This window comes from Lissotriton helveticus, chromosome 8 (genome assembly GCF_964261635.1).
Source record: "Lissotriton helveticus chromosome 8, aLisHel1.1, whole genome shotgun sequence".
In the NCBI taxonomy this organism is placed as follows: domain Eukaryota; kingdom Metazoa; phylum Chordata; class Amphibia; order Caudata; family Salamandridae; genus Lissotriton; species Lissotriton helveticus.
The window spans coordinates 186,452,525-186,472,443 of NC_136069.1; the positions used below are offsets into that span (position 1 = coordinate 186,452,525).

At 47.2% G+C, this 19,919-nt stretch overlaps 1 protein-coding gene across 3 annotated transcripts in view; it reads right to left on the bottom strand.

The window, feature by feature from the left end:
- Positions 1 to 19,919, bottom strand: part of TTC3 (tetratricopeptide repeat domain 3) — a 1,911,479-nt gene that overhangs the window by 1,728,985 nt on the left and 162,575 nt on the right. The window lies entirely within an intron of this gene.

The following is a 19,919-nucleotide window of genomic DNA, read 5'->3' on the forward strand; positions in this document are numbered from 1 at the left end:
TAGGCACGGAGAGATTAAGTGAGTCCCCCAGAATCACAGGATGTTCAGCGTCATTGCCGAGGCTCCAACTCAGTTCCCCCGATTCGAGGTCGACCACCCTAGCCGTTAGGCCATCTCCTCTCCCAATGTTATAAAACAGATTTTAAAAAAGGAATAAGCCTTCAAACTGTATTTTGTTATTTCTGTCTTATTACACTCAACCGCTCAACTAAAGCATGTCTGTGCCTCCAATAAGACCAATCCGCGAGCTCACTCCTTCAATCAAGGGTGGGTATGACAGTACAACCTCCAATTGAACGCAGCGTCTGCTGCGGCGTTCATAGCGTGATGGCGCCCATTACGAACGCCGCAGCAGACGCCAAGTACTCACAGAGCAGCAAGGAGCAACAACAGTGGCGAACCCGGGCATTACATGAACCAATACCGGTTTCAAATGACGCCGTACATCGCAAAGGGTTACATTAACCTTGGTTTTTGGGTGATTTGATAACTATAAGCTCAATTGGAGGTTTTACTATCAAAAAATGAAAGTGTGTCCTCAAGTAACGTAACTTGAAAATATGTAAAACGCTCTGATACCTGATTCGGTTCGGGTCTAGTTCACGCTATATAAAACTCTGCAAAAAAAAATAGCCACCCTTGATGACTTGAAGTGAGCTTGCGGATTGGTCTTTTCATAGGAAGCTTGGACGTGCTTTAGTTTAGCGTTTGAATAAGGAGCCCGGATGAGGTCCGTATAAGGACGAAACACGTGTTCGCTATTGTGATGCTATATGGAAAAAGCTGATTGAAATAATAAAGCAACTTGCGGAGAACAAGACAAAAAGAACAAAACACAATTTGAAGTAGACTTCTTTATTAAAATCTGTTGCATACATTTTTTGCGTGGGCCATTTGAGTTTACCTAGATTTGTACAGAACCTCGGTACGGGGCTCTCATTTGTGAATGTAGGGTGAGCATTGCTCCCTTGTGTGCGCCACTCTTACTCGTATCAAATGTTCAAATACTATATGTTAACTTCCAAGTGAGCGCTGGGGAACGCTTTACTCACCCCCCTTTTCTCAAGTTATCTAAGCTGTTACCTCGTGTTTATCTGCTACTCAATATTGGGTTAACAAATATTTTTACAGATTGGTTTCTTGTACTGTGGATAGGTCATATGCAACAGAAGTTAACAGAAGACATTACATAGCTGCCAAATGGTTTCATGTCCTGTATCACACCATATCCAGCAGTAACCAATCGTACTTCATATTTAGCTCCATAGTTAGCTCCATATTTACAATGAGGGGTCAAACTACAAGTGCCAAAATGCAATGTGCCTTTAAACAAGTGATAAAAAAAATTATATAGGGCCACTTTCCAGCAACACAACATAATAAAAACCAACACTTCCCTTCAAGTCAAAGATAAAGGAAAACACAGTCGCATCTCAAACATCAGGCCCAAACAAAAGAAATCTAGGTGAAACATTTGTTTTTGAAGTTCATTTTTCAATAAAGTGCAAAAGCTGGGATTTCACATTGGAGTACGAGTTACTTACCTTCAGTAACGATATATCTGGTAGAGACGTTGTCCTTAACTTAGAATATCCTCAAACGTCGGACTGGATTTGGAATTTTTTGCTGCAGCAGCAGCACCTCAGCGCTCTAGGGGACTACGCCACACGACACCGCCCTGACGTCGTCGACGGACGTGACGTCAGCAAGGAGCACAGGAAGAACAATCTACTGCGAGAAGGTATGAAAAGTATGGCACTTCCCCTATAGTAATGGAAGGCCGAAACACAGCACATTAGATCCCCAAAGAAGACGACTATAGAGGATACAAGAGCCCTGAGTCAATGAAGAAGGCAGGAGGGAGGGAAGGAAACGGGAGAAGAAGAATCTCCTGATGAAGGTGAATCAAAAAGCACAGTTTTACAGGAAAGAAGCTACCTGGAGGGAGGCAACCGCATATGGCAATTCTTAAAGGGGGCGCAACAATGTGAGCACCCTGGAAGAAAATCAGTGGCAAAGTGTAGAAGCCCACCTGGCAAGGTCCTCGCAGAACGGGAGGATGGGTGAGTGTTAAGGAATCTGCGGCTAGACAACGTCTCTACCAGATACATTGTTACAGAAGGTAAGTAACTTGTACATCTGATAGAGACATCTAGCTGCAGATTCCTTAACTTAGAATAGATATCACAGCCATACCCCAAGTGGGAGGTGGCTCTGCGACATAACAGAAAGTGCCTGAAGCACTGAGCCGGCAACCGAGTGACAGACTATAGGGAAGGCTGTGACGGAGCAGCCAGACAGCAACCCAAGTAGCTCGGAAGAGCAAAAGACAACAGGAGATCACAACAAGGCATCACAAAACTGCCAGAATGGCGCGAAACCATACCCGTATCAGTATGAGATGTAGAAACGGCACTAGCCATATCCCAGAACAGAAGAGAGAGTATTCAACAAAGGGAGGAAGAAGGACTACTCCCAGAGCTCAATGGTGCATTAAGTTGACAACAATCAAAGCTAGAGGACAACATGGAGAGATGTCACCAGAGCCTACCAGGCTTGCCCACGCAAGGGAGGCCGGAGAGGCAGCATCCAGGAAGCGAAGGGCAAGAGGCCGGAACTGAGCAACGTCTCAGAAGTACAGGCGGAAACAAAAGACACGCCAAGTGCACACCTCAGTCACGAAAGGGGCGAACAGTATCACGCTGATGCGGACCACAACCAAAACATGCACAGAGCAGACTGCCATGGAGACAACAAGGTGGCATAGATAAAATGAGCACGGGACTGCCCAACAAGGCAGCTTGAAGGCCTAGGTGAGAACTCACCCACGAGAGACAGATGCAGGGCGCAGCACCTGGGACGACCTGCATCAGAGCAGCTGTCCCGCAGGCACAACAGACAGAGTAGGGTGACACCCAATGAAAAGACGCATCCGAAGGGAGTGGCAGAAGATGCCAATAGGAGCTGTGAAGAGGAACACGCATAACTGTTGTGAAGAACCTCGGATCTCCAGACCACCTCATCAGACTGAGGGGAAATGCACTCCCCACAGAAGAGTGGGACTGTTTAGTACATGAACTCCAAGAAAAGAGCATCCTGAAACGGGTGACCACCCCAGGGAGTGGAACGCAAGGAACCCTTATTGCCGAAGATGCAGGAAAAGGCACTGAAGTGCACTATACAAGCACTGAATTGCTCCTTGAAACACAGAGATATAGGACCAGATCTCGCAGTAGCGAAAAGAGGTGGAGGTGTATAAAAGGGATACCCCATGGGCAATCCGTGGGGAGATATATATATATCAAAAGGGGCGAGCGATGACAGTGCAGGTACTGATGCCGTAGGAGGAACCCACCTAGTGCACCCGTGGCAGGAGGTAGCCTCATTTTGAAGCGTGTTGAAATACATTGAAAACCCCCAAAAGAGGAGAATGAGGCACATATGCAAGGCGAGACCCATAGTGTATAGGAGATAGCGCCAAAAGGCACAACACTGAACACCGTGCAATGGTAAGATAATGGCGTCAGTGGACGTAGAGAGCCCAAAGGGACCTCCATGCCTGCCTGGCACATAGCAGAGCTATAAAATAGCATACAGGTACCCCACTTGGGGTATAGCACACCCCCAAGAAAAACAGGGGAACACCTCTTAGGGTAAACCACAGTCAGAGGACAGAACACAAACAACCTGTGGAACACCGCCACAGTAAGATTACTGCCAGCCCAAAAACGTATAGTGCAACTGGTGGATGCTAAATGAAAGGGTAACCACCCCAGAACATGAGAAACTGAGTTCTGCGAAGTAAAGACCTATGGGGGAGGGAGAAAGCCCACAAGGAGGCGCTGATCAGCCGAATTGACGTGGGCATCAAACAAAAGGACCCCATCAAAGGGTAAGTCAACAAGGCGTTCCCGGATATTCTCTGGGAAGATGCCATCCCGCAACCAAGCATGGCGCAGTAGGGCAACCGAACCAGCCATAGCTCGGCCTAAGGAATCCGTGGTATCCAGGCCCAAGCAGATTGTAAATTCCGCCAGATCACGGCCGTCACAGAGAAGATGGAGGAGGTCAACACGAGCGCCCTCAAAGGTGGAAGATAAAAGAGACTCAGCAGAGTCCCAAAGGGCAGAAGTAGCCCGAGCCAAGACACACACTGTATTGAGTAAGCGAAGAGCTGCGCTAGTGGATGCGAAAATATTACTACCCCACGACTCCAGCCATCTGGACTCCCGGGAGGGAGGAAGCAGCAGCTGAGGCAAGGAAGTGAAAGCAGCTTGCAGAACAAACCCCTAAACGTCTGAGTGAACAAATAAGCAAACTGGATCATGTGGAGCAGGACGGTGACGGTGCAAGAGAGAACGAGCCACCGGATCACCGGAAGCTGGCCGAGCCCAGGTGCCCAAAAGGGCATCACAAAGAGAAGGGTCGAAAGGCAGAAGCGTCTCTACATTCCCGAACCGTGGTGGAGGTCTTCCAGCAGAGGGTCAACACGCAGGGAGACCGAAGGGGGTTGCATACTCGGCACACGGGCGGCCGAGGACACAACTCTTATGAACGCCGCACCGGCCTCGGTAGCCCTCCGAGGAGGGGACAGCAACTCATCCGTGGGTGAGGGCTGTAAACTGAGCCTCCCACCCCAAGGAGGTTGTCCGATGAACTGAGGATGAGACCAATGTCCAAAAGAAGGAAGCTGATGCGTAATCAAGAGAGAGAGGTAGGACCAGATAGCTAGTCCATGTCCCCGGTTAATATATGGTTTTAATCAAAAAGAGACTAGCTCAAATTATTTTAGGGGGGGGGGGGGGAAGACTCTGGTATGTTTTGTCACGGAGTGTGAACACCTGGCAAGTGTGTTCATAAAGCCCTCACCCACCAACCTAGTTGGTGGCATGCTTCATCATCGGGCCCACCCAGTGGCACCTAGCGTGCCCCGGGTGTGCTTCAACGCCTGACTACAGCGGAGCTGGTATATTACTGAGTGTGCGGTGAAGATAGTTAAGGAAGTGATGTTAAAACGGCTGAACGGTGGTCCCAGTACCCGAGGGTAAAATTAGACTTTAATACCTGGGCCTCCGTCAGCGGTTAAAAATAAGGCAGGGGGATGTAAGGGGCGAGTTACGACCTCTCACATCCAGTGGGTCAACATGTTTCAGCCAGTGCCTTATGACTAGACTGGCTTTCTTCAGGACCTAAATAAAAAGGTGAGTGCAAGTAAACTAGTGGGGGTGTAGGAAAGACTATGTGTCTACACGCCCTAAAGTGTATCTATGTGTGAGAGGGGGATTCCCTTCTCAAGACCACCTGTACATGTAACATGGATGGACAAAGGACAAGACATACATGGAAGAAATAGAGTCATTAGGATGTACAGTTTGGCGCACATCTGATGCCGTCACTATAGCGGGTGTTGGTGGGCTATAGGCGGCTATGGTGCGATGGTATTGGTGGTACCATCACAGTGGGAATCGCACTGATAACTCGAGAGTGAGGTGATTAAGAGACGGAGAAAAACAAGGTGCATTAGTGAACTACGGCGCAAGAATGGGCTCTTACGCTAGTTTTTGCTCAGTCTGACCTCAAGGTTGGGAGGTGGCAAAGGCTTGACCCTAGGGGGACAAACATTCACCAAGCTGATTAGGGAGACCTGTTAGGGAAGAAAATAGCGCTTACCAGGAGTCGTGATGGTTGTGTCTCGTACTTACAGCATTTCTGGGTAGAGCCTGCTCTGGACCTGTAGTGCCTCCTTCGCATACCGGTGGGGAATGAGCGTTTTCCCAGGTCTTAAGTAGTCTGGTTAATTGGATAATTGGGTGCACCTGTGGTATGGGAAGCAATGGTGGAAAGACTAGGGGACCTGAGTCATGGTGCCTAGAGTGAGCGTGGGCGCCTTAGAAGCGCGCGCGTTCTAGCGTTATGTCGCGCTGCGAGGCATCGTTGTGGGCGTTGTCCCTCTGGGTAACCTCCTAGACGCTAGTGTATGGAGTCAGCGCATGCGCATTGGGCCCGGGAGGGAGGCTACACCGGGGAACCGCCTGGAAGGTAGTGCAAGTGGTTCGCGCATGCGCGTAGTGACCGGGTCGGTCTGCGCATGTGCGAGAAGAATGGGTGATCACTCGCGCATGCGCGTGGCGTTTTTCAGCGGGCACACGCTATTTGTCTATTACATGAACGTGGGTCATGTAAAGCGTGTCATTTATAATAAAGTATGCTTCAGTAAGGGACATTCTTGGGCAATATCAAAAAACAGACGGCTGAGAGGACGTTGTTGTTCCAGTAATGTTGTGCCCAAACCATATTAAGTTTGATGATAAGGGTAAGATGATCAGTGGTGGGTCAGGGAATTCCACGGGATGGCATCATTCAATCCCTGGGTGGCTGTGGAAAGGCGGTAGATCCACCGTTGTTCTGCCTGCAGTAGTTTTCGGTCATTGTCCACAGCGCTTGTAATGATCTGCTCGATCACTGTCCAGGAGAGGTCATTTGGTGTGTGACCTTCGTTGATGAAGTGGTTGGTCATTTTGCTTATGTTCTTTTTGCACCTAATGGTGCTACGGTGTTCGGTTATTCGGGTTTTTATTTTTCGTGTAGTCATCCCAATGTACCGGAGTCCACATCTACATGTAATCAGGTAGATGAGGTTGCGGGAGTTGCAATTCGTGTGGCTACGTTGGGTCCACACCCTGTTGGGTTCCAAATCCAAGGTTTTGGTGTGAGAGGTGAGATGACACACGCTGCAGTCATTGCATGGATAGTGCCCGCTAACATTGGGGAGGCCCCATATATTGCGAAGGGTATTGGTGGCAGGCTGTGGTTGAGGTCTGGGTCGGGTATTGACAAGGCGGTCTTTTAGATTGGAGTTTCGCTTGTATGCGAATCTTGGGAGATCCCATTCCCTCTGTCCTGAATTGATGATTTTCCAATGTTTTTTTATTATTTTCGACACCTCATTGGATGCTGTGTTGTAGGTCGTTACACAGGTGATGGGTTGGCTGTCTTGGACTTTAGTGACAGTCTCAAGGAGAGCCTCCCGGTTTTGATTTCTCGCCCTTTTCTGGGTTTTGTTGATGATTGACTGTGGATAGCCCCGTTGTGCCAGCTTGCTGGTCAATTCCACAGCCTGTTTTTTGTAGTCAGAGATGTTTGTGCAGTTCCTGCGTATACGCAAGAACTGTCCATAAGGCAGGTTCTCTCTGAGGGGGCGTGGGTGGAAGCTGGTAAAGTCAAGCAATGAGTTCCGTGCTGTCGGTTTATAGTACGTGGTAGTGGTCAGGGTGCCATCTTTGGCTCTGATGTCCAAATCTAGAAAGGGAAGGTGGCTATTGCTGGCCGTGCTAGTGAACTTGAGGTAGGGGTCCCTGGTGTTTAGCCATGTCATGAATTTGTCCAGGTCGGAGTGGGAACCTTGCCAGACCACCAGGATATCGTCTATATACCTGCGCCAGCTCAGGATATGGTTGATATAGGGGTTGGTGTCTGTAGTTATGTGGCACTCTTCAAAGTGGTGGACGTACAGTCCCGCCACGCTTGGAGCGAAGACACTGCCCATTGATGTCCCGTTGGTTTGTAAGTAGAGGGTTCCGTCATACTCAAAGAAATTTTCTTTGAGTGCCAAGGTTGCGCATGACAGTATGAAGGCTCTTGGCGTGTGGTAATCCCAATTGGTTGCCATAAGGATGTCATGAAGTACTTTGAGAGTGGCATCTTGTGGGAGGCTGGTGTAGAGGCTCTCCACATCTAATCCCACCAGTAACTGTGTGGTAGGATTGAATTCTTTATTGTTGAGAACTTGCAAGAGGTGCTTGGTGTCCTTGATGTACGTCGGGGTCGACTGTACCAGGGGATTTAGGAAAAAGTCACAGTAGCGTGACAGCGGTTCCCTAATCAGCTTGGTGAATGTTTGTCCCCCTAGGGTCAAGCCTTTGCCACCTCCCAACCTTGAGGTCAGACTGAGCAAAAACTAGCGTAAGAGCCCATTCTTGCGCCGTAGTTCACTAATGCACCTTGTTTTTCTCCGTCTCTTAATCACCTCACTCTCGAGTTATCAGTGCGATTCCCACTGTGATGGTACCACCAATACCATCGCACCATAGCCGCCTATAGCCCACCAACACCCGCTATAGAGACGGCATCAGATGTGCGCCAAACTGTACATCCTAATGACTCTATTTCTTCCATGTATGTCTTGTCCTTTGTCCATCCATGTTACATGTACAGGTGGTCTTGAGAAGGGAATCCCCCTCTCACACATAGATACACTTTAGGGCGTGTAGACACATAGTCTTTCCTACACCCCCACTAGTTTACTTGCACTCACCTTTTTATTTAGGTCCTGAAGAAAGCCAGTCTAGTCATAAGGCACTGGCTGAAACATGTTGACCCACTGGATGTGAGAGGTCGTAACTCGCCCCTTACATCCCCCTGCCTTATTTTTAACCGCTGACGGAGGCCCAGGTATTAAAGTCTAATTTTACCCTCGGGTACTGGGACCACCGTTCAGCCGTTTTAACATCACTTCCTTAACTATCTTCACCGCACACTCAGTAATATACCAGCTCCGCTGTAGTCAGGCGTTGAAGCACACCCGGGGCACGCTAGGTGCCACTGGGTGGGCCCGATGATGAAGCATGCCACCAACTAGGTTGGTGGGTGAGGGCTTTATGAACACACTTGCCAGGTGTTCACACTCCGTGACAAAACATACCAGAGTCTTCCCCCCCCCCCCCCTTAAAATAATTTGAGCTAGTCTCTTTTTGATTAAAACCAAAAGAAGGAAGCCCCATTGACGAATGAGGGTCCTGATGGGGCACCTGAGGAGGTGGGAAGTCCGCTGGGTCACAAATTCCAAGGGGGGGGGGGGAGAGGCAAGGACAGATCCGGCGTAGCCGGACTTTGAGACGACGCCGAACTCCCCCCGTTAGCCTCCGGAGAGGAGTCAATACTCTGGGGTCGAGGCGACACCAGGGTGACTTTGGCCGGCGCCAACCCTGCCTCGTCCGGCACCAACTCGGCCTCAACCATGACGGGCTTTAGTTCCAAAGAAGGGAACCGTGCCGGAGCAGTAGAGGCAAGCCTACGGAGCCGGACCGGTGCCAACTCAGCCTCAACCACAACAGGCTCCGACTCCGAAGTAAGGAATGGAGCCTGAGCTGGGGAGGCAAGTCTACGGCGCCGAACCCGCCTCCGAACAGGCAGCCGCTTGTCCGGAAGGACAAGGTGGGCTCAAAGCAAAGTTGCGAGCACTAGCAACCACCTGCGACGTCACAGGGATCCCCACTATACTAAGCGCTGCGGTAGGGGTGCTATGGGTCGAAGAGGGGGACCCAGCCAGGCCGCGCCCTGCCAAAGCCATATCTCTATCATCCCTAGAGGCAAGGGGCTCAGTCGGCGCGAGTCCACCGGAGACCCCTCACATAGCAGAGGCTCCGAGGACGCCCCAGGGAGAGGAGGGGACCCAAGGGAGGCCTGCAGGGCCGCCATCTGATTCCGAGTCGCCCCGCGCCAGGATAAAGCGGATAGTGGAGGGACGACTCCCGGGGGTGCACGTCTGGAGAAATCTGGGAACTAGTGCCCCCGACAACAGAAGGAAGGGAGGTCAAGGACCTCGGCAACATGCGCTGTGACTTACCCGGAAGGGGCGAGCGACGCACACAGGAACCAGGCGGCGACCGATGCCGCAAATGGAACCCACTACCACTGGGACCTGCCGCCTAAGAGGAGGCTGGGGCCATGACGACACCGACCGGGATAGGCGAGCCAAAAGCAGCTTCATCCTGAACAGGTGTTGGCAGGCATTGCAATCCGTTGAGTCGTGTTCCGAGTAATACAATCTTTATTTGGATATAAAAATAACATCCTTAACAGAGACACCAACAACGATACACAATGTAAAAGAGAAACTTAAAAACTAGCAGCACATAAGCAGCGACAGGTAGGTACTGGTCAGAAACATTATACAACTCCCCTTTGTAAGCAATCCAAATAGTATTAAACTAACTTTAGTAGGAAAGAAAGTTGTTGTACCAGTAATTGGCAGTAATGAGCTTGTGAACCAACAACTGCTAGCAAATAGTTACAAATATTAAAAATAAATACGAATAAAAGTAGCAGCAACAGTTCCATAGCAACAGGTTGTAGGAAAGTGCAAAGATAAAAAGGGTTTTTAACAGTTTAAAAATCTTGCAATTTGATTTAGGTTGTTATCGACAGGAGGCGGTATACAAGGCGAATGTAGGTTGTGAGGCCTATGTTTAAGGCTGTGTTTTCTGGGCTTAGGGCCGCGATAATTGCTTGCCTGCAAGACCGAATTCCCAGCCTGTTCCACTCTGCTTTCAGTTTGAGTCTGCGCAGTGACGTTGAGTCGTGTTGTTCGCCCAGACACCACATGCAGATAAGGTGTGGTCCAGTCGCGGACATTTGCCGCTAACAGGAGGCACACGTTTTAAAGCCCGACGGCGTCGCACACGGTTCCAGACGCGAAGTGTCAAAGGGTGCCTAAAAACAGGCCAGAGGAACCGTCTACTCCGGATCCGCGTTGCACGCGGAAAAGAAGGAAACTGACGTCAGTGCGCCGGGAGGGACTTATATGACCTCGCTGACGTCACATCCGTGGACGACATCATGGCGGGGTCATGTGGCACCGTCCCCCGGTGCGCAGAGGTGCTGCAAAAAAAATTCTGGATCCAGTCGGACGCCTGGTCATATTCGAAGTTCAGGAATCTGCGGCTAGAAGTCTATCAGATACACAGTTTATCCAGCTAAACATCTTATGATAATTATTTTCTTGTAATTGTATTACCCTGCAAAATGTATATGGTGCCTACTACCTGTGGGGCACTGAAGCGGCTGGCAACCTGGGCAACATGCTAAGCTGTGTAGTGTGTGTGCATGGAAGGGTGTTGTCTTTGTGCCTATGTGGAAGTACATGATAACAGTGAGATGAGGCTATCGTGTTAGGGATACAGGACTTAGTCTGGTGGATGGCATCATCTGAGAGGCAGATGCTCAGTTTATGATGTTCAGCAAATTGGCAACTTTGAAGAGCCCTGCAGGTCTCTATATGACATTTCTTGTGATCCCAGAACACTTAGCTGGTGACTGCACTCGGATGTCCAACCTCTGATACTTTGTTTCAAGCTTTATGGTCCAAAGTAAGCATAAAAGAAAAGACAACAGTAGGGACTTCTGTGGGGGGGGACTTTGTTACTATCATCTAACATCTGACTGCACTTGTGAGTTGCAATTAAGTTATTATCATATGTAGCTATTTGGGACCTGCAGTGGTGATCTAGATTAGAGTTATCCGATTGGCCTGCAATACGTGGAGATCTCTTCACTTATTGCATGCCTATGCAGTTGGTGATGCTGGTGTATGAGTTGGTACAGAATGGGGCAATGAACAAGAACCATAGCAAATATGTCTTATTTGAGCGCAAAAGGATTAACCAGTAAAAGAGAGTAATTAAGTAGCCTGTTTTAACTACATTCAGCAACGGACAGCTGAGTGTTAAGGGTATAAGAATGGACCAGAAGGGTTACATATGAATTGACAGTAATAATATAATACCAAATCTAGCCATAGGCCAGTCACTCTTAGATTACCTGGATATAGAAATGACAATGCTGGTTGGGCTGTTCCAGATCTGTGGACTGCTAAATCTAGATTCTACTTGAAGGAGCGAATATCATACCTGGTTCTATCCAAGGGTTGTGGGATGATGTAATTGCAATTGCATTTATTTAGCGATTACTACTCCTGACGAGGCATTGAAGCACTTTTTTGGGCGAGTAGCATGCTACTCCAGAACCTAAAGGATTAGTGGTGGATTTGTATAGGAAAATATAAGTTGTCAACTTGAGCGGTAGAAATGTGAATCTGTTAGTCTGATTGAATAGAATAAAGGAGGGATAGAGGAGGGAAGAGTCAACATAGTGTTTTTTGGGAGATCATATTAGTTAGCTGAGGTTTGGGATGAGTCAAAGGAGGGGCAGAGGAGGGAAGAGATTAGAAAGGGTTATTAGGGAGATCATATTAGTTAGATGAGGTTTGGGGTGAGTCAAAGGAGGGGTACAGGAGGGAAGAGTGTAGGAAGTGTTTTTCTGGACATCAAAGTAGGAAAGTAAGTTGGGATGTCTCAAGGAGGGATATAGGAGGGAAAAGTCCAGGAAGGATCTTAAGGAGCTCATACTAATAGAATGATGTTTGGAATGAGCCAGAGTGTGGAGGCAGATGAAATACAGAGAGAAGTATAGGATGAGACAAAAGAAGTGCATTGGAAGGAGTTGAAGATTTTATTTCTTCTTTCTATGGGAGTAAAGTAATAATATGTATAGATACAAAACTACATATAAAGGGTATACATTTACAAAAGCCCAGACGTGGGTGCCGTGCTCACTGCACCACAGGATTCAAGCAAGCCTGGCTGATGGAGTGATGCCCTGAAACCGGTTCCAGGATGCTTGTTTCCGGTCCAGGGAGCGCCTGACTTGGCAGTTCGGGCTGGACCATTCCCATAAGGAACAGGGTCAAGACTGATTTCATATGGCTGGGTTCAAACTGGGGTGGTGTGGTGAGCAAAGGAATGATGGATTAAACCCAGATCCTCGGGACTGGGGGTGAATGTTTGCATTATCCAGCATTCCGTCCATCAATTGTTTCTTTTGCATTTGTCCCCCCTAGTGGGAAGGGTATGCCCATACGAGGGTCCTGTGCTCACTGCACCGTAGGATTAAAGCTAGCCTGGCTGATAGAGTGATGCCCTGAACCCAGTCCCAGGATGCTTGTTTCCAGTCCAGGGAGGACCTGGCTTGGCAGTTCGAGCTGGACTCTTCCCATAATGAAAAGGGACAAGGCTGATTTGCATAAGGCTGGGTCCAACATGGGGTGGGGTGGTGTGGTGAGCAAAAGAATGATGGATTAAAACCAGATCCTTGTGACTGGGAGTGAATCTTTGCATCGTCCAACATTCGGTCCGTCAATTGTTTCTTTTTCCCGTATGTTATATGGCACAGGCATTCTTTGAACTAATACAGCTCTCAAAAATCTTTTTTTTTTAAAATACTAAAGAAAATACAGGTGATTTCAATTTCAGACACCTATGAACTAAAATTATGGACATATAAGAGAAATGGGCTTCCCTCAATTTATCATTGTGGGGGAAAATTCAGCAAATTAATAAGGCAATAGCCCCAAAAGTGTAAAGCTATTATCAATGTTGCCTGTTACATTTCCTTGTTTTTTTTACCAATTAATAAAATTTAATTTATTCGAAATAATAAGACTCCTTGTATCAAATACAGGTATTTACAAACTGCTAAATCAGGAGGCGGCTTAGGTGCTCCAAACTTTAAGAAACACCGTGCCCCTTTTTGACTGTACAAAGTGTTTCATATTTTTTGTAATACAGATTTCCACCTAACACCCCCTTGCGCCAGTCGTACTATGGATCTTAAGAAAGGAAAGTTTTCTTCTCTAATCCTTAATGGCAATAAAAACACTAAATTAAGTTTATATGCAACATTTCGTCATAGACTTAAAATTTCTAAGAATGTTTCTTTATGGAATAATCCTCAGATTAAACTACATACCCCGGTCTCTTCTTGCGGAAAATTGATTCATGCTGGTAAATTATATATGCCAGATATTTTCCTTAATAACATGTTTTTATCGTTTTCTGAGTTACAATCTAAGTATTTGCTCCTTGTTTTTGAATACCATAGATATATTATATGGAGTACTGTGATTCTTAGTTACAATTTGAATGGAAGTATCCTTTGGAATACATAGACTTATCGGTCATATTGCTTCTAAAACATATAAAAAAATAACTTTTGCAAACTATCAATTTGTTGAGCATGAGTGCTTTATGGAATCCCATCTCAAATAACAACTACTCCTTACAAATGTGGAAGAAGATCTGAGTATGTAATATTTCAAATTGGGTTCCGGCCTCCTTCTGCCATTCTAATGATTCTATATTAAATAACTGTTACTGCACTCCTGGTAAGTTGTATAATAAAAAGTTAATTTGCAAACCGGATTGTTGGAACTGTAAAACTGAACAAGGTTAATTGAAAAACATGTTATTTGAATATCCAACTATATGTAACTTTTGGTCTCAGGTACGGTGCATAATCTCTAAACTTTAAAATTGATCATCCCAAAACACATAAAGCGTTTTACTGGCAAATTTTCACTCATTTCATTTCCACTCTCATATATGGATGCCAAATTATTTGATTTACTCGTTTCTTCTTCTATCAAATCTGTTACTAAGAACTGGAAAAGTGTGAATAATATATCTTTACTGCCAGCTGGCACCGAATATTATATAAGAGAAATGGATTTGACTTATTGTTAAATAAGAATAAGGGGCTGCTTTATATCAAATCATTTATTTGGAAGACTTTGGATTTATCTCTCACTAATAGCTAATTGTATATTTTACTTTCATTTGTATTAGACAGTAATCTATAAGTAACCCTATTTTTTCCGGTTTTTATGTTCTATTGTTTATATAAGATAATATTGTTCAGCAACTCCTTCACTCATATTCACCAATACATATGATGTATGACTTTTTTGCTGTTATTTTATGTAGGTCTTCAGGTTCTTACATTATAAAGCTCAATAAAATGCTTTGAACAGGGGAACTAGATGGCACAGACCTGATGATGCCGATCTCTTGGAGGTGGAAATCACCCTAACAGAATACCTCCGCTTACAGAACACAAATATGCAGTATGCCCTATACCTTTGAGAAACGTGTTGTATTAGAACCTTAGTTATATCATATCCTGTAACTCCTTATGGACTGTTCCTTTGTCAAAGTACTCTTCCTCCCTCTCCATCCCTCTTCCACCTTGCCCTTTGGAACGTTCCGATGGTTTAGAACGCTGTATTGTGAGGAAATGTTTTACTTCAGCAGGGAGCTCTGAGACAGTAAATAAAGAAGTCATACTTACCTCCTGCGCCTTCCTTGTCATTACTTTAATGTTTATCCGAAAATGAATCCTTTTTATGCCGCGCTCTACCTTATCTAAAACAATTGAAAACACACCTATTTCAAACACATTTAAAGTGACTGAAATAAATACGTATTTTTTCCAGTCAGACATCCTTAATTACAATCCTCTAGAACGGTTTGTTGTATTTGTAACCTAATGGAATATGAAAAGCACAGTACAATTGGTATTTTAGTAAAGGTCTGTAAAGGGTCATGTTCTCCCAGGTTCCTCAAATCAACTGTGTAAACTCCCTGACACAAGATCTATTTGGCTGCTTCCTGGCCATCAAAGTGGGTCATTCATACCTGCTCTCGAAAACTGAGAACCACTAATTGGGCAATCTCCTAGTGGGCAAGTGACTAGCACAGCACAAAGAGATGATAATAGAAGAGTGTAAGGATAAACTCCCAGAGGATAAAAGCTTAGTTGTCTGACGGTCTGCTAGTTTGGATCAGGAGGCAAACATGGAAAGAAAATGGGTTTGCCACTAGAAACTTGAACTACTTGCCTTTTGGATGCAGGGTGAACAGAAAGAAACCTGCAGTCAGTCTATGGTATTTAACCACCTGACGTTTGAAAGCAGAGGCAGGTAGTCAGAACTAGGTCCAATAAAGCCATACTGACAGAAGAAGCTCAGACGAGGCAAAAGATTGACAAACTACTAGCCATTGCCTTCTCAACAGGGAGGAAACTCATCAGCTTCGGCTACCCTGAAGATCTTTACTGTATAAGGAAGCAACCTACTCGGCGGGAGGGACAAAGACTTCTGTAAACTGTCTTCAGCACTGTAAACATTGTGGAGATTATCTGTATTACTGCTACAAGCATCATTATGTGCAATAATGGAGGGCCCCTGACCATCATCAGCACCTGAACGTATAAGCCTCTCTATCAATGCAAAGTGATGTGCATGATGCCAGGGCTCACAAAGGCTCATCATTGTAGTAAATCTTGACTTTAGTTAAAATTGGCTTGGTTATCGTATTCAAATCCAGGGTCAGTATTGATACAACTAGCAAGGCCTTTAATTGAGCCCCCAGGGGAGCTTTTGGAGCACTTTCAGTTGTTGGGCAGATCAAGAACGATAGGTGTGGTGTCCAAACAAATGCTGCCAGAGGACGACATGTCAGTCAATTCAAAAGCACCATGGTGCCAGATGATGCACCAGAGGGAGCTGGAAAAGAGTAGAAACTCTGGTGCTTGGCCTATGTAAAGGCAGCCACCTGCTGGGAGTGATTCACTGGCACTCTAGCCTCAAACCCCAACTGTTCCAAAATAGGAATCAGCTCTGAAGACAAAGTAAGTTGAGTATGGAATCAACATCACAGACTTGTGGACATCTCCCAAGAACGTAGTTAAGGAAATATGGACTTCCTCTTGTGCGGTTTCCTTTGCTTCTTGAAACAGGATTTCTCCTTGAAGTGCTCCTTCTTCGATAACTTACATCTTACAGGAGACCTGGAATGGGAACAGCCCAACTTTTGACACAGGCCAGTGCCATTAAGAACATGGCTTCCATCCTCGGGGAGTAAACAGAATGGAGAACCACCGCAAGCGGATGATATGTCAACCAAGTTGGACAAAGTACTAGCAGCAATAGAACATTCCCGGGTGTCAATGGAGAGTAAATTTGGCGAGCTAGCCACGGACCTCAACCTGTTGAGAGACGATCACAGGAAACTGGCTGAAAAAGTAAACCAAGGGGAAAAAACGCTACAAGGAATGGGGCCGCAGGTACAGACACATCAAGAGGCCATCAAAGAGCTACTGAGCAAAGTGAAATCCCTAGAGCGCAAAACCGATGATTTGGAGGGCCGATCTCGCCGGAGCAACATACGAGTCCTCAACTTACCAGAGGGTGTGGAAGGGGCAGACCCCATACGATACATAGAAAATTGGATTAAAACTTTCACGCAGGCCAAGGACCTATCACCATTCTTCTCGGTGGAGAGGGCGCACAGGGTTCCAGCCCGGAAGCCACCTGCGGGTTCCCCACCCAGTCCGTTTTTGCTCAAACTGCTGCATTATCAAGACCAAGACGCGGTGCTGCGAGCAGCCAGACAAGCGAGAACACTCAGAGTGGAGGACAAACACCTAATGCTGTTCCCAGATTATTCCCAGCCAGTACAGCGTCAACAGGCCACATTTCTGGCGGTGAAACAAACCCTACGTCAAAACAACGTGCAGTATGCGCTCCTCTTCCCAGCCCGCCTTAAGATTATACATGGAGGATCTACGCACTTCTTCACAGACCCAGCAGAGGCGAGAAATTGTTTGGAGCGACACAGCGATGACCTGCCTGAACACAGAGCGCTCTAAATGGATCACCCTTACGCAGCTGAATCGTCCGTCAGTCCCAGGCACCAGAAATTCCCCGGATCTGGAACAAATAATAGCAGACCGAAGAAGAGCCTTGCAAGCGGTGGCGGGAGCCCGGCACACGGTAGATAGCTCAGGGGGAGAACATGGGCCACATATCTTCGTCCGAGGAGAAACACAGCGACACTCGCACCTCCAGAGAGGGCTCAGTCTCACCACCACTGGTGACCCAACAAACTGCTGACACGCTGATATGAAACACAACATGAAGGTGACATGGTAAGAGCAAGATATTCCAAGCAGATGGACACCGACAAGCATCGCGAACCAAAGATGAAGGTAACGGTAGGTGCGAGCACAGATACACTATGAAGTGGGTAGCCAGAACACTGACCACCAGTGGCGACGCCAAAAAAAAACCTGCACGAAACGAACTAGAGACAGTACGAGATGTACAGTTTGAACTTATTGTGTCGAGCAATAGGCCCCTTATGTTGGGAATGTTTCCCGAGAGTTGTTTTTAAGTTTCCCCTTCCCCATCACATTCCTGGTACTCTTGCGGGAGCGAACAGCTGGACTGATATCGGACATGTGGAGGGCGGCTGTGCAGGCGGGGGAGGCCCTGGCTAAGTGGTGGAGCGGGATAGAAAGAAGACGCACGTAAGTAGTCACTGACATGACGAGAGCCCCTAACACGGACATTACATTTGTTACACTAAATGTGAGGGGACTGCGCATGGCAAGTAAACGATATGCAGTGTATGCCTATCTTAAGAGACGATACAAAAGGGGATGATACAGAGCGTTTGAGCAAATCAAACCCTCACCCCCAGTCAACTGATCTGGGTTTAATCCATCACCATTCTTTATTTCACTCTGCCACCCCCAGTTCAGACATGGCCATATGAAAATCAGTCTGACCCTGTGCCTCATGGGAACAGTCCAGCCCGAACTGCCAATGCCAGAAACCGGTCCTCGGAAGCTTGTTTCCGGTCCAGGGAAGGCATGGCTTGGCAGTTCGGGCTGGACTGTTCCCATGAGGCACAGGGTCAGACTGATTTGCATATGGCCATGTCTGAACTGGGGTGGCAGAGTGGGCTAAAGATGATGGATTAAACCCAGATCTGTTGACTGGGTGTGAGTGTTTAATTTGTTCAGATGCTCCGTCCATCACCACCCCCTTTTGTACCACTTTGTTTGCCATAAGTTGGCAGGGTATGCTCAGACAGGAAGTCCCATGCTCACTTTGCCACTGGATTCAAGCAAGCCGGGCTGAAGACGGCTGAAATGCCAGAAACCGGGCCTCGGAAGCTTGTTTGCGGTCCAGGGAAGGCATGGCTTGGCAGTTCGGACTGGACTGTTCTCATGAGGCATAGGGTCAGACTGATTTGCATATGGCCATGTCTGAACTGGGGTGGCAGAGTGGGCTAAAGAACGGTGATGGATTAAACCCAGATCTGTTGACTGGGTGCGAGTGTTTGATTGGTTCAGATGCTCCGTCCATCACCACCCCCTTTTGTATCTTAAGAGACAGCAGGCACACATAGCCCTCTTACAAGAGACCCATCCGACGACATTAGAGGTCGAACGATTACAGAGAAAATGGAGGGGCACCATTTGTGCCACTGGGTGTTCAGCGTTCGCTAGAGGGACATTAATCTGGATTAGGCCAGGTACCCCGTTTAAAGAACAGGTAAGCATGGTGGATAAGGAAGGGCGATACGTGCTGATAGAGGAATTATTGGACGGGCAATCGGTATTGATAGGCAGTATATATGCCCCTGATGTAGAGCAAGACGTGTTCTGGAGCCGCCTCACGAAAACACTGGCTCAACATACGCACAGCCCCTGGATATTAGGTGGAGATTACAACTGTGTCTTAGACACCGACTTGGACCGCTCCCGCCACCCACCGGCACATTCACCACTCTATAGACAAACGGAACTCTTCAACGTATGGGTGAAACAGTGGGCAAAGATAGATGCATGGAGGGCACAACACCCCACCACTAAAATGTACTAATTTCATTCCATTCCCCATAATCTACGGGTGTGCCTAGACAGATTTTTATGCTCGGCAGCCTTACACTCCAAAGTGCAACACACAGATTATTTAGGGAGGGTGCTATCAGATCACGACGCCCACTCGCTGATCCTTAGGTGAGACCGCCTCACCCCCCAGAACCCACATGGAAGCTACCCCGGGAATGTCTCACGGATCAGGCCTTCACACATGACCACGGGGAACACTTACAGGAACACTTCATAATAAACGCGGGAACAGCATCCTCACGACTCTTGGAGTGGGATACACACAAAGTGGTGGCAAGGGGTCACTGTATACAACAAGTTGTGGGTGTGTGCAAAATACTTGAGAAGGCGCTACAAGATACGTAACGCACCCTGGCAACCCTACTGAAAAAAGAGGACCGTGGCGAGACCACCCCGGAACGAGTAGCCGAAGCCAAAACTAGATACGTGTAAACACTAAGGGACCTCCGCAAATATAATTTCAGAATATACGCTGCCAGGGTACACCGGGAGGGCAACAGGGAAGGGACACTTCTGGCCAGGCTTGCTAGGCAGGACCTCAACCT